This window comes from Micrasema longulum, unplaced genomic scaffold (genome assembly GCF_059751315.1).
Source record: "Micrasema longulum isolate JH-2025_06_02 unplaced genomic scaffold, ASM5975131v1 h1tg000486l, whole genome shotgun sequence".
In the NCBI taxonomy this organism is placed as follows: domain Eukaryota; kingdom Metazoa; phylum Arthropoda; class Insecta; order Trichoptera; family Brachycentridae; genus Micrasema; species Micrasema longulum.
Genome location: NW_028277683.1, coordinates 443,379 through 460,329, shown reverse-complemented (window position 1 = coordinate 460,329; position 16,951 = coordinate 443,379). Strand labels below are relative to the sequence as shown.

Here is a 16,951-nt window from a genome sequence, read left to right as displayed (position 1 = left end):
GCTATAGTGAAATAAAAAGGTATGAATTTATTGAAATCGGTGAACATCTTTATCAGTTGGAATTACTTTCTTGTATTTTAAAATTAAAATTTAAAATAAATTGAATTTAGTTTAATTTTGACTTCAAAGGTGTAAAAATCACAATAATCTCCCCAATGAACTAAAAACTATTAAAACAAATATATCAATAAATAAATTCAAAGAAAATTTAAAGAAAATTTTTGAGCAAATGTAAAAACTGCATTCAATTTTAATTAGTATGCATGTGTTATTATTTTCTGTTTTTAATTTACATCCCAAAAGTTTTTTTTTCTCATGTACTCGTATATTCAAAATTAATAAATTCTAATAAATAAATAACTATAACATTTACTATATGTATAAAAGTAGACTACTTTTATGATATATATTGATTAATGAAAAAAATACATGTTTGTTATAATTTATCTATATATTTTATTTCCCATTATCCACTATCAGCCACGTCAGAAGAAACATATATAAAAATAAAATTGTAAAAACGGACGAAAATAACTTACATTCTACGGAAACATAAAAATTAAAAAATCCGGGGTTCGAAACCCGCTCAATCATAACTTGATTCCGTTTTTCTGGCACTATTATTTACGCCTTTAAAAACATTGTATGTAGGTAAAACTGAAAAATAAAAATAAGAGTTAACATAATTTGTGTCTGTTTTTTTTTTAATTTTAAAAAGGAGCACCAAAATTTAACGAGAAATGTCGGTAGAAAAACTCAATATATTAAAAAATGGTAAAGGTTATACGTCATACGAAATTGAATTTTCTGCTCTACAAGATAATGTGTTTGCTTTTACGTGACGTATATTATTTTATTTTATTACTTGCCTTCAAAGTAGAATGTCGACCAGACGAAAGTGAGCATTTTCGACACCTTCGGTTCGCATTCAATCGAGAGAATAAAGGAGAAAACAAATAAGAGAAGTACATTATTTAAAACATTTAAGTTTGTAAGTGGAAATTCTTGATGGAAGTTCATTGTAATTTATTATATAAATAAAACACGGGTGATACTTTAATTGACCAGTCTCGAAGATGTCGCGAAAGCGATGAAACCGGTCACCGGATATTCCAAATTTGTGGATTAAAGTATCCCTCGTGTTTTATTAATATAAAAGAGTACATTATTGACTAATTTATTGTAATTTGTCGTTCATTTCATTTGGAAAAAAGAACAAAACTTTTGTTAACTCCCATACTTATAGTAAAATCTTTATAATTAAACTTTCATGGCGGTTTTCGAGAAAGGCGTTCTTATTTAATGCCCACTTCGATAATTTTCCTTTATTATTTTGCAACAAATAAGTCAATAATAGATTCTCTTCATTCTTCTTATTTATTTTCTTCTTTATTCCATCGATCAAGCACGAACAGAAGGTGTCAAAAATGCTCACTTTCGTCTATTTGATATTCCATTTTAAAGGCTTGTAATAAAAAAAAAAAATACTACATGCAACGTAAAAACAAATACAATATATTTTAAGGCATACATTTTCTTCCGAGTGACGAATAATATTTTCCCTTTTTTTTTACTTTTGGTGATTTTTTTTATTTGCAAAAAACGGACACAACTCGTGTTAACACCTAATATTTGCGTCTTATTATCAACCCAAATATTTCAATTTTGGAACCATGTTCAACTAGAAAATGGGGGGTATGGTAAAGTGGAGTTCGAACCTCGGACTTTATTTATTACGGGACAACAAGCCGGTTCAAAATCGTACAATTTTAAAGAAATCAATATATTGACTTCACATGTCACATGTCAATATATTAAAAACTTTTTATGATATACGTACATAAAATATTGATGATTTTAGGAGAAACAGATTTCCATAGGTTCAACACGATAAATATGGATATGATAGTTGTGCCCACTACTAGACTGCATTTAAAAAAAAAATATTTTGCCTCAAACTGCATACGAATTCTACAACAAGGTACCTTATGAAATTCAGGCTTAGCCAACAAAAAAACAAGATTTTGTCTAGTACACCCTGTTTAGGAAGAGCTACCATAGAGTCGAAGAATATTTGTAGAACAAGACAGCTTAGCATTAGATTCGTGTTTATTAATTTTAGTTTGTTGATTTAAATTGTGTCGTTGATTTAAATTTATTCGTTTGTTGAGTTTGATTTACTGATTGTTGAATTATAATATGTAGTTATAATTTCATTGACGTTTATAAGTGATTCAATGAATCCTATGTAAATAATAATACACTACTACTATAGGTTGAGTTTTTTTGCTGATATTTCTTGGTGGAACTGCATTTTAATTATAATAATAAAAATACGAATAGTTTTATTCCACTTTTATTCATAAAATTTTACCAGTGACCGGGTTTCGTCGTGACCAACATCGTCAGGTAACACACGTTCATTCCCCATTATTGTATCCATTAAAATACAAAGAATGAAACTAATCTATGAGAATTAACTGCCGGGAATTTTGCTTTCAAAGAATCACTCAATTACCCCCGGGCCCGGGAACATAGCTGTAGATGGACCACAAACCAGCGGCCCCTGTTATAGTTTTAATACATTTCCTGCATTCCATTTTTTGACACGTATAAATTTTTATTATTTATATTTTTTATTATTTATATTTTCCTATTATTATTTTGTATATTGTTTTGATTATTTTGTATATTGTTTTAATATGTTAATAAATATTTTTGATTTATATATCGAAGAGTCCCGACTTAACACAGAATTTTCCAACAAGTCGGGACATAAAAAACATTTAATTGTGTCTATGATAAAATAGTTAAAAAATAAAATAAAAATTTAAATACATTTTATTCAAATACATTTTCATAATAAAACTTCATAAAATTATATGATTTACACCTGTTTATATTATATACATAAAAAAAATTTCATACAATTGTTATTACCTTATGCGTAAATAATTTTGATTTAAACTCTTTTATTTCCATAATTATATAAAATCATGATTTACACCCCCTGCTTGCACTTGTATATAAAAAAAAAATTGATTAGTCTTCCCCCCAGTTTAACGATGTCGGTCACGACGAAACCCGGTCACTGGTAAAAAAATATTAATACTACTACAATTCACCGTGCCAAAGTTAGTTTTTGTCCATTAATTCATTTTGTTTGTTATTATTCTATTGTATTCATAAAAATATATAACTCGAAATGAACAATCACAAAATAACCACACAATGACTGTAAAAATATGTATTTGATGCTAAATACATACCGCATTAAACTTTGAGAAAATTTTAAAAGGTGCCATTATTTCACCGACGTAGGCGATTATCGTCCATTGTTGGCTTATATCGACCTTTGTTGGATTCCATCTGCTTTGTGCTGTCGAAGACGGACGAGGAAATGTGAAAGATGCATTATCTACTTAGACGCCTTATTAGACACGACTTCTATGGATAACTTTCTCCTTCTCAAGACGTAACAGAGAACTTTTATTTACAACCGAATAACCTAATCGATTTTGATAACAACGAATAAATAATAACGGCCATTGTCCAGGAGTGGTCGGAAATAGGCTGAGAAAGAAGAACATACGAGTTAATGAAAAATATTGCAAAAAAAAAAAATTGGGAAGAATTAGAAGATTTGTTAATTAGGATTCACGCAAAATAATTTACAACACAATTTTTAAATCCCACCTTAAAATCTGTAGCTGTTTAGTGTACAGGTGTTCTCTAAACCCTGTCACATCCGAAACCACGATGATCAGTATGAGCAAGAAGACATATTGGCACATTTAAATACATTTTTAGAACGAATAAAATTTACAAAAACGAAATATTAAAAAAAACAAATGGTTGCTTACTTCTGCAGGGGAGAAACGAGGAGGGTGGAGTCTGATACACAGTCAAAAGCGCGCCCGCGCCCCCTCGCTTCTCCCCTACAGAAGTAAGCAACCATTTGTTTTTTAGAATATTTTGTTTTTAAAAATTTTCTTCGTTCTAAATATTTTTTTTATTGTGTTAATACGTCTTCTAGCCCATATTGATCATTATAGTTTCGGATGTGACGGGGTTTAAAGAACACCCTGTATAACACCATTTATCGATATTATTCCTGGTCGATTACCTTTCTTTCCCATCTTTCCCTTGACCCATTCTTATGGTACCTACCTATCAAGATAGAAGATATTCAAAATTAAAAGATTTGCATTTGGAACAAAACAGAACAACATTTTTGACATATTACATTAGATTGCATAAAAGTTCTTGGATTCATCGCGCGTCGTTGTAAAAATCGTTACATTTCATAGTGCATTTCATCATCTAGTGCCCAAAATTGAAGAACATTCACATCGCATAAAAGGTAGGTCCATTCCATGTTCCTTTCCTTTCTTTAAATATTCCCAACCTTTCACAAAACTGAATGAAATTGTTTTTTTTCGCTGCAGTCCGCTTTTCGTTGACAGTAGCAGCATATTATTTTTTATCAAACCAAGAAAAATTAAACAACCTAACCATATTACAAAACAAAGCGTTAAGAGTTATTTTGAAAAAAAAACCGATACACAAGTGTAAATTCGATGTTAAATGAATTAATGGTACTAACATACAAGCGAACAATATTTTAACTCGTAGATATATCTACTATATTATAATATAAATTTTAAAAAAACTGACTCTTGTATTTTTTTAAATCAAAAACATGAACATGATAACAATACCAGAAAAAGGGTAAAAATTAGACTCTCATTTAGAAAAAAAGGCTAAATCGCAAAATTCCGTTTTGTATAAGGCGGTAAATAATATTTTGATATAGGAAAAAAAACATTTATGAAAAAAATAAATTAAACATGAAGGTTAAGAAGTCTGTTCTAAACAACTTATAACTGAAATATAGGTAATAAAATAAAACTAATTTTTAGTTAGTTTCTTTAGTTAGTTAAACCTTCACAATTTATTTTTTTTAAAAAAACCTTAATAATGAAGCTTGTGTAGCTTTGAAACCAGTCGGTAGAAGAAAAAAAATTGATAAAAACAAACTTGTTGAATATTGGGGGAAGTAGCCTGAAAAATGCTCAATTGTGATATTTTGATGGGATATTTAAAATACTTGTAGTAGCTCTAGCCAAATTTAAAAAATATGCGGTCAAAATTTGAATTTTCTTCGAGGGCTCAATAACTTTTTTTATTTTTATTTTTATCTTGTAAGTTAGTGAAAAAAACTCTCAAAGATCACGAAATCACTGAAACCAGTCAACGTTTAAATAGGTGTTTAACGAATTTGTAAATATGGTACGGCCTTATTTTTTAGTTTATCGTAATGCTAAAATCTTCTTCTAAGCCTCAATATCCCGTTTTTTTATAATAAGTTTTGTTAGGGAATTATATCGTTTAAACTGTCGCCATTTTAAAAGTGAAAAAATCCTATTCAAATCCTCATACAAAAAAGCCAGATTACAAATGTCGAATGGTTCACGTTACACTCGCCGAGGACGGCGGTTATGTTTATGTGTGCCCTATAACTGAAAATCCAGATTTTGTCAACATAGTTGATAAAATGATCGTTTAATAAAATAACTGAATGATTCGGTTCCGGTTGTTGATTACGTATTCGATTGTTATAACAGATTACTCGCATCACTTATGTCTGACGGGCAGTAATAGCTGGACAGATCGCAATTACAAGATACTTCTTGGGAAAAAAGTCGTTAGAAGATTGATGATTCAATTAAGACAGACGGATAAGTGATGCGTTTTTCCACTTTTCCCAGACCAGATAAACATTTACTATCCTTAGTTGGCGACCTGAGACAATTAAGATATTTATTTAAGATAGCGGAGAAATTTCACTTACAAACTGTGCATTCTAGATTGAGATAACTTTTTGAGAAGAGGTTACAGAATTATAAACATTTAGAAATGTTTGTCATTTTTTAAGACACGTAGCGGAAAATAGTAAGGAGAGACCGAGGAGAGTTGTAACCAGTGGCGTGCGTTCCATATAAGCACATAAGCAGTGCTTACCCTACTAGAATTTTATTAAAACAATAACAAAAAATAATATAAAATATATGATTTACTATTTGTACAATTTGAAAAATGCGCCCAATGTATTTCGGTTAAGTCGTATTTCGTTCCGATTGGCGCGCCGCTAACGGCAGAGGCACGAACTAAATATGCCAATTTTTTTCATATATTAGTGTTGTATACATGATCAATGCGTGTGTGTGGGAGTTATTTTTTAGTTGTAATTACGCATGTATGGGTTAGTTTTTAGGCAGTGCTTATTTTAGAAATTGTATTAGAACAAAAAAATGAACACGTTACTGCCATCTAGCGTTTTTTTCAATTAATGTTTTACAAAAGACAGTCAAATATCAAATGTCAGATAAATAACCTTAAATTTATTTATTTTTTACATTCGAAAATAGAGTCCATGTTTATTTTGTAAATGAAAAAATTGAAATGGAGTTTTGTGAAACTTATGATAGTGACGGAAATGTGTGTTCAATCAATGCATACATTTTGGATTCAAAGTGTTCTGGCAGTTTTTACGATGATGTTACAAAAGCATAATATTTAACAAAAGAAAGGCGCGTAATTTTGACTTACAAATAAGTTAAAAAACGGACTTTATTCTTTTAAAATTGCAAACAAAGTTATCGGCCACTTCGGGTATTCAATACTTGGCTTGTAATATATAATATAAATTTAGCATTTATTTGGATATTCGATGTGGCTTAGGCAATTTCAAAAATAACTACAAGTTAACAACATAGTGATTCAAACTAATGTGACGAGTGAAGGAAACTGTTTGGTAAAATATATTACTAAAGTAAAATGTACTTTTTTTTCTACTGCCTACCCTAGTTGAAAACTCTGTGCACGCAACTGGTTGTAACAAAGGAGAGTTGAAACAATGGCGATTTCGATAAATCTATGATCGATGGCGAACTGGCAACATCGCGCATTTATTGTTTTTTTGACGTGCTACTTGATGGAGTCGGCAACAGCAGTTTACAGGGAGTGGTTGTGTGTATACGATATCTGGACGGAAAAAAATACCAAAAGTAAGTTTTTGGCCAGTATTTTGATAGCCTGTTATTCGATACAAATTACGTGAACGCTGACGTGATATTATTTCCAATATGCACTGAATATTCCAGATTCAAAGCACGATATTGTTTTTTATAGCTCGCTTCTAGTTTAGAGGTTAAAAGCTATTATTCTGAACAAGGCCGGATTTTTTGGGCCTAGGAGAGTGAAACAGCTTGTTTCAACTCTCCTCTTTTAGTTTATTTTTTTGTGGTGTAAATTTGGACACCGAAGTGTTAATTGTTATTGTTCCAAAATGCCCAATCAATATGTACGAAAGACTCTTTTGCTATAATTGATGATTACGGCATGATAAAGCCTAACCAATATATTTTTATTAATGAACATACCAACGGTTTTATACAGCAGTTAAATTAGTATCAGGTGTATTTTTCTAAATAGATTATCTTATTCTAAAAATAGTGTTGTTTTTATTTTTAAAAAAAATATGATTCCCAAATACCAAAATGTTCCAACTTACCTTGACCTCTGTTTCAACTTACCTCGGTACTAGGAGAATTGTAACGTAGGAAGTTTTTTCAGTTCTAGCCGATTTTCTCATTGACGCCGATTATTTTATGCAGTTATTTTGTTTAGATCATTTAGTGCAGTGATTCCCAAAGTGGTCTATATCGACCCCCAGGGGTCTATGACAACCTGCAAGGGGTCTACGTCAACGAAAAAAAAATTTGGGGGTCCAAGAAATGAAAATGGGGGTCCACGATAGTGGATCTCAACATACACTGATATCTTATAATATAAAGACATGTACATTATTTATAAAAGTACCTTAAAAAAAATATATATACGTTTATAAAATTGTGTAAGTTGAGGATGTAGGCAATATAGCGAGGAAATTTTTAATTTCCTTTCCATCATCATACCTAGTGGAAAGGGGGTTCAGCGCTGTTACCAATCTCCTAACGAAAATAAGAAACAGACTGGACATCATTGGCCGAGGAGATTTAAGATTAAACCTGACAAAATTGACGCCAAATGTTGATAATTTATTATTAAAGCATCAGGTTCATCCTTCCCACTAAAAACATTTACTTATTGCTTAGTTTATTTTATATAACATATACAAAATTTTATTTTGAGTAGTTTTAATTTAAATTCAATATAATATAAAACTTAAAATTTGTTTTAACTTTAAGTTTTTAACACTTAACTTCACTACAGTCAGAAATTTATGAAAAATCAATATCAGGTAAGTAGGGGGTCTACCAAAAACCGAAAAACATGGCAAGGGGTCTACGACACAAAAAAGTTTGGGAACCTCTGATTTAGTGTATAAAATTGGCTACGTTAAAATATAAAGTTCATTGAGGTAAGTCTATTTTAGGCTGAGATATACTATAGTCCTTAAAGTATACCTTGATTAGAAGACAGTTGTCAACAAAAGTGACGACATAACTTTGTAGTTACGTCTAAGGAGTAATTTATATTGACACACGAAAAATCATTCGTATCTGGCGGGTTAATTTTTTTTAAATATTATAATACTTGACATATAAATCAACATATTTATATCAAATCAGCTTTAAAACTAAAAAAATCTAAAATAAACCTTATTATTGATGACGTTCTTACAAGGTTACATCATTTTGCAAAAATGTTAGAGATGGGACAAATTGATCAATGTAAATCGATCGAATAAAAAAATAATTAACTTGATGTTGTTCATGAAAAAAAGTTTAAAACGTATTATTTTTGGTGAATAATGGTCTTAAACACACTATATTAGGCTTGTTTTTGCGTTTTTATATCAATTTTCGGAAACAGAGTTTCATGTTTGAATGAAAAAATAGTTAAAATCTATTTGATCGGTACATGGTCACTGACCATGTGTCGTTATTTAGCTCTCAATTCAAAATGTCAAATAAGAACAAAACAGCTCTATTAGACGTCTGCCTGTTTATCGCGACATCCTATGTCAAGCCTTGGCTGCAATGCACTTTAGCGGTAAAAGCGCCCCACCAGGACTTGTGCTTATTGAAGGCTGTGAAGGCATACGAAATGGTCGACTAAACTATATCAAAAGCGGCTATACAGAAGTTTTGCCAGCATTTGTGGTATTTAGCAGACGAAGTGTCTATCTTGTCTCTATTTGACGATGATATTAACCAAGAAAGTAAGGTAAAAATAGTTGCTAATTTTGCCAAAGAAAATCCATCGGTCCACAATAAACGCTACATTCCATCGAGAAAAGAACTTTTCGAAAAAAACATCGATGACTTTGTTTCCATGAACAGCAGATCCTTTTTCAGGCGACTCAAAATTGATGACAGTTTTATCATGGAGTGTCCTACTTCGTGGCCTGCTAATGCTTCGTTTCAACACGCTAAAATGAAGGTGCAGTCACTGAAAGCAGTTAACGATACGGCTGAAAGAGCTGTTAAGTTGATGCAAGACTTTCATGGCTTAATCACAGTGGACGAGGATCAAAAACAATATTTATTACGTTGCGTACAAGAACACAGAAAAGTATATCCTGACTGTAAAAAAACAAACCTTAAAAAGAAAATTTAATTAATAATGTCCTTAATTAATATGTATAATACATAATAAATATGATACAATAATCAAAGTGCCATTGTTTTATTTACAAAATACATATTAAGTTCAAATATTCCCCTATGGTTTCCATACAAACTTTTATATTCAAAGTTTGACATCAAGTCGGCACGGGTTATCGCTATCCGATTTCAGTTATTAAGGTCAAATGGAACAAAATAAGAGGGTATGCGTGTCTCAATCTATAAAAAAAATGTTGCCCTTATAGTCTGGGACACCCTAATGGTCAGTGATCAGTACTTTCCCACCACTAGTTACATTAGTTTGACAGCTGTCATTTTAATCGAGCTATATTTTAAGGACTATAGGTAGTGTAAAAACTGTTTAAACCCTCCTCGGTCTCCCCTACATCCGAGTCTCGAGACAATTTATAAGACAGGATGTTTTGATTGCGTTTGACTTTCTTTTGATATAATCTACCAGGGGTTCCTTACCTTTTTGTACTGTAGAGCATATTCTAAAATATCGGTAGGGTGGCGGGCACCACCTATTTTTAATCGACAAACTCCTTCCATGAATTCTTATTTTCCCATAATTTATTTTCTTATATTCATAATTTATTAATAAATAACAAACAAAAATGTTTCAAAATAGTAAAATTATTATTCAAATTGCACACACGGAGAAATGTATTTACAAAACGTAAAAAAAGTCAACAAAAAACATACATACAAAGAAAACATTTTGTAAAAAAAAATAATATCAATATGTCAATGCGATCTTAGGCATCGCATATCATTGGCCAGTGCCTCATAATTAGGTAAGTATGACGATAATCCTGTAAGCAAACAATCATAAAGATGCTCATCGGTGAGTCGAGATCTATAGGTACCTTGATTTTATTGAGTTCATGTTTGAAAACAAAGATTCGCATAAATATGTCGAACCGAAAAATGATTCAATTTTATATGCCGACGACTACATACGAACGTATTTAATAAACCTAGGCACTCAAAAAAATTAAAACTCTAAAAAACAAATAAAAATAATTCACATTTTTAATGGATTTTTAAGAAAAAATCTGTCTGTCGAATAGTGGCGGGCACATACGAATCGTTCTACGGGCGCCATGGTGCCCGCGGGCACGGGGTTGGGAACCTCTGTAATATACAATACTAATTCCACAAAGATGTAGGAAGTTGCACAGCGGATACAACGAACACTGACATCGCACGAGACGAAGAAATTATTATTGACAGACATTTTAACCGATATAGAATTGGGTATGATATTTTTGAGAAATAAAATAATAACAAAAAAGTTGTAAAATAACTCTGAAGAGGGCGGCGTGTTGTTGCCGAAACTAGTCGGTTGTGTAAATGAATAAAAAGGTTCATTTATTTCTCAAAAATATTATTCACAATAATGATCCAGAGGCTCGTACAAGGTTTTCCCTGTAATTCGAATTATTTAATACCAAAAACACGTACGGCTTTTGCTCAGAGAAAATGATTTTTTGTGGCCCCATGAGTGTTCAATGTCCTGAATGAACATATTAAGTTCTCCAAAACGAAAGCCATTTTCAGGAGAAGTGCACAAGTTTGGATTTTGTCTAAGGGAAGAGGGCATTGCAGGAGACTGCTGCAAGATATTGAATATATTTATATACTATTAAGCGTGTTGTCCAGATGTTTATTTAAATAATATGTTGATGTATTTTTTTTTTAAATTTTGGTATTGTTTAAAAATATGAATGCTTCCACTTTCCATTACTTTGTATCCCAACTCAACACAGGGCTCTTGACCTCTTAAGTTAGGGATACGTTTTTATTTTTTAAATACGTATTTTATTTTATACCCCAACAATATAACACATATAAAATTAAAATAATTTACAAAAAACATGGACTATTTCCTAGTAATAAATTATACGAAGAGAGTGGACTCCTTAGTTTTAGAAAATTATATTTATTTCAGTGCCTGAAATATGTTTACTTGAATAGGGAATTGTTTGGTAATAATTTAAATCGTATTAGTAATAGATCCGATAGTGTACTGTCAGTTCCAGGATGCAGAACTAAGTTCGCACAGAGGCACTCCTTACATGTTGGTCCAAGATCCTTCAATCTTCTAACCAAGGAACTACAAAACATTAAATCACTGGTACAGTTTAAAGTAGGTTTGAGGTCTTGGATTAGCATGGAAGGAGCAGATAGACACATTCTTTAAAAAAATGATTAAATTTATTTTATTTATTTATTGTGGATAACTTATATAGCGCCATTTTCGTAATAAAATACCTCAAGGGCGCTTTACATTATGATTCTATTGTTAAGTTAATTTAATTGAAGCTTTTAAATTTGTAATTTAATTAAAAATAATTTATTTTGTTGTCACGTGCTACGGATTTATTCAAATGACTTAGAGAACAAGTGGGTTTTAAGTTTTTTCCGAAACATCACTTCACTTTCACAGCCTCGCACCTCTGCTGGGAGAGCATTCCATGCCATAGGGCCTGAGACCGCAAATGCGCGCTCACCAAATTTAGTGCGCTGTTTGCGTAGAGGTATAATAACTTTTCCTCTCGCCGTAGACGTAGCTGATCTAAGCGTGAGACGCCTGTCAGCTAGTTCATCTGGAATGCATAGTTCCCTTAGATATTCCGGAGCCGAGTTGTGCAGTGACTTATACATAAGCCAACAGATTAAAATTAAATGCATACTGCAAATAAACCATATTTTCGTAATATCACCATATGTTAATTTGGTTTTTCCTTTATTTTTCTTTTCATGGTTATGTGATACCATATATATGTGCTACAAACTTTTTAATAATTAAAAAAGGAATGGCCCACGCTCAGACGCTGTAGTCTTTGTGGGTATTTTTTCCAATTCTTGTTATAGCTTAATTTTAAGATGTATTTTTCTAAAGTGTAATTATATTATTTACATAGAAATATAATTTTTGTAAATTTATTTCTATGTAAATAATATATATATATTGAAAATAAACAAATGAAAAATAAATTTAAAAAACATACAAATAATATATCACTAGATTATCAACACAAAGACAACTTAAACAAATACAAACCAATACCACTTTCAGGCAAAAGGATTTTGAGTATTATGCAATTAAAACCTATAACCTACTTCCACTATCTATTAAAACAATTATCAATGAGAAAATGTTCAAAAAAGTTATAAAAAAATGGATAGTAGAACTGGGTAGAAGTAAAATGGATTGTCTCATTTGCCCAAAACAATATTGAATAAACTGCTTAACAAATGTATGGTACATTTTATGTTTTTGTTGTTTTATTCTGCGTTTTATCATATATAAAATAAAGTTTTATGAAATATAAACATAAATACGTAGCGTTAAAAAATCTGTTAGAACATTTTGTTAATTATCTCTGTACATTAAGTCTTCTGTGTATATTCTCACATGTAAAAATAGTATATTGTTAAGTGTCCTCGGCAAGGGTAATCCCAGTAAGGTTACATTATTTTTAATTAATGTTTATGATGTAAAAAAAATAATAAATAAATATTACTATGCAAATCAACATAAGACTTCATATAGTTTAAATAGCTCTAACCTTTATTGATGTGGGTGAGATCCATCTGACTGAGTTATTTAACTACTATGACCATTGCTTTTGAAGTAGCTATGTTATGTATGTCTGTCCCACAATATTGTAGTGCTATGAGACAATAATTATCACTTTCTATAGTTTCCCACGCGCTACCTCTAACTGTACGTATTACGCACTGTTGCTTATAAAATACGCATTATACGGATCAAAAAAAGGAGAGATTTTGAGTTGTTTTATTATTTATGTTCAAAGCAACTTTGTGGTCAAAACACTTAAATTTATTTTATTTATTATACAGGTGTTCATTAAACCCTGTCACATCCGAAACCACGATGATCAGTATGAGCAAGAAGAAATATTGGCACATTTAAATTTTTTTTTAGAACGAATAAAATTAAAAAAAAAAAAAGAAAAGGGAAATGGTTGTTTACTTCTGCCGGGGCGAAACGACGAGGGGGAAGGAGGGAGTCTGATACTGCGCCGCGCTCCCCTCACTTCTCCCTTGCAGAAGTAAGCAACCATTTGATTTTTAAAATATTTTATTTTAAAATATTTTATTTTAAAATATTTTCTTTGTTCTAAATATTTTTTTTAATATGCATATATGTCTTCTTGCCCACACTGATCATCCTGGTTTCGGATGTGATAGGGTTTAAAGAACACCTGTATATACGGCCTAAGCAAATTACAACAGTTACATGAAGAAACATAAATACAAGAAACTGAGAAAACAAAAACTATGTAGCAAAGATAAACAAGGGCAATACAATAATATAAAAATGAAAGACTAAACCATGCCAATCCAACTTCATCCCATACTGTTTTAGTCGCGAAGAGATCTACGAAAAGCCGGAAGATCTATCCCAAAGAATTCCATGTCGTGTGATGAATTGACTAATTTGCACATTCTGGACATCGGGGCATAAAAACAAAAGTTGCTCTTAGAAGATTGAATAAATAGCAGATTTTGACTTCTGGTGACACGGTTGGGAACATGAAAAGAAATTGATTGCAACAGAGATGGGACATCAATTATAGCATTAAGTATTTTGAAACCCAATGAAGACAGATTAAGAGATTGCTCTATTTCAAAACAGGAATAATTACCCCTTTGTAATCCGAGCAACCATGCCACTTTTCTTAGAAAACGTTATTGGACAGACTCGATATGGTCAATATGAGTCCTGTAGAATAAAGACCAAATAGGAGAAGCGTATTCTAGATTGGGTCGAACTAGTGAGCAATACAGAGTTTTGATAGTATTAATATTTTTGGAGTCCATCGTCTTTCTATTGATAAAATTGAGAAGTTTGAGAGATTTGTTTACAATATTATCAATGTGTTTACGATAGGTAGATTAATGTTAGTAAATATGAGTATTTAACCACTTATCGACTTTTTTACGTCTACCGGTTTCGAGATAAATAAACTGAAATCATTCTGCCCATGTTTGAACATCCACATTTTCTCAACTCTTCCATCTGTTGACTTTTGTGAAGTAAAAGAGCTGAAACCTTTATCACGTGGGTGAGATTTATCCCACGCGATAAAGGTTTTAGCTCTTTTACTTCACAAAAGTCAACAGATGGAAGAGTTGAGGAAATGTGGATGTTCAAACATGGGCAGAACGGTGAATGTTACACAGTGTGTAAAGTGGCCACTCAAACCAGTCAATGACAGGTCATAAGCCCTGTAAATGCCTAGACTTCCATATCCCTTCTCAAAAATGTTTTCCCTCTCTGTTGAAATAAATTTAAATATGAATAACTCCCTAGGGAGAAAATCCAGCCAGTCTGCAAGCATTTGGACATACTCAAACATTGTCAAAAATTAACCAATCATGTAATGTTCAACCTCTTAGACCCCCCCCCCCTCCTTACCACCAACACCACACATTCTGCAACGTATCGCTAAATATTACTAACCAAATTTTAGTGCATGTTAAGACATGGTGGTGTTTGCATTCTCTTTAACTCTGCAAGTAAATCATGTATCTTTTCGTAAACACTATGTATACTACGGTGATGGTAAAGTTGAAAGTGTTTTTTAGTATAAATTTTATATTTGTAACGATAACTTTGTGGTTATTCATAATAAAAACATAAATGTGAGAAGTCAGTTAGAGTACAACTCGACAATTTGGACTCCTTACTACAATTGTCATCAAAATTCTCTGGAAAGGGTCCAAAAAAAATTCTTAAGATACATAAATTTTAAACTTGGAATTAGTCATGAATTTTTAAATTACGATTTTTTATTAAAAACATTAAATTTGCTTAAACTTAACGATAGAAGAAAAATTATAGACCTGTTAAATTTGTATAAAATTGTGCATTCTATATGGGATTGCCCAGAACTTTTGTCACTCGTCAACTTCAGGGTGCCTGGAAGGATAACTAGGCGGGTGCCACCGTTTTGCAGTAGTAACTCACGCACAGTGTATGATTGTAATGCCGTATTGAGCCGACTTCATGAACTCGGCAATAGTTGTTCCCACATATCGGATATATTTAATGTGGGGTATTGTTCTTATAGAACAAACCTTATAAACTTTTTCAAAGATGAGCAGTAATCATATTTAATGTAGTTACTTCATTTATGATTTTCTGTTTTTTTTTTTATATATATTTTTATTATAAACCTTATTATGTTTAAAATTTGATTTACTTTTTATATTAATTTTTAAAGTTCTCGTATACTTTTTATTTCAAACTTTTGTTTTATTTAAACTTTTTTTTTTTTTTTTTAATATTATGTTGTATAATTTTTAGGCTTGATTATTGTTCCTTAGTTTTGAGTGCAAATATGTAGTTTAAAAAATATCAAACCTTATATGTTTATATTATAAATTTGTAAAAGGCAATTATGCCGTGTATGTTAATAAATAAATAAATAAATAAATAAATAAATAAATAAATAAATAAATAAATAAATAAATAAATAAATAAATAAATAAATAAATAAAACAACGTTGTTTTTGACCACTATTTTTTTTTCCACCGACCGGTTGCAAAGCAAAACAAGCTTCTTTCTCAAGGTATACTTAACTAATGAATTCTTTCCTATTTTATTTTATCATTATGCTGTCAATGGAATTAATAAATCAAGTCTTTTTTTCTTGAAAGGATTTTAGTATTTGCAAGTTGGTTTAGCGAGTGTCAATATGACGATTGATGTGAAAGTATGTACTATTATGTATTAAAAAAAATACACTGACACTCCGGAACGTGCCTGTGGGCCAGTGGAGTGACTACATCCATAAATAAAAAGGAAATGTTATTGAATTTACCTATTACGAAAACATTTTTTTTGTAAACAATGTATTTGTATCACATTAAATAAATAAATATACAAAACAAATCAAAATAAATATTAAAAATCAATATGGATATTGTTTAAAAATGTTTTTATATAAAACTTTTTTTATAAATATGTCACTAGAAAAGCGTGACATGTTTGGCATTGATAGTTGTGACGTCAAGATTCGTGACCATGTTCTATAAAAATTTGAATGGTTTGGAAGAAAGTTGAAAATGAACATGATTCGTGACGTTTTAGGGGCGTGGTCAATGCAATGACCGTTTTTCGGGGAATTTAAAATTACAAATTTAAAAATATTTTTTATGCTTCTAAGTAGCAATATTTTTTTTATATTATACAGTATTTTGTAGACCCTTGTTTCCTTTAAATGTTTTTAAAAAAGCGATATTTCCCTATAATACGTTATTGGTTGTATTGATA

At 30.9% G+C, this 16,951-nt stretch overlaps 1 protein-coding gene across 2 annotated transcripts in view; it reads right to left on the bottom strand.

Annotated features, from left to right (window-relative positions):
- Nucleotides 1-16,951, bottom strand: part of LOC148281219 (uncharacterized) — a 122,178-nt gene that overhangs the window by 32,106 nt on the left and 73,121 nt on the right. The window lies entirely within an intron of this gene.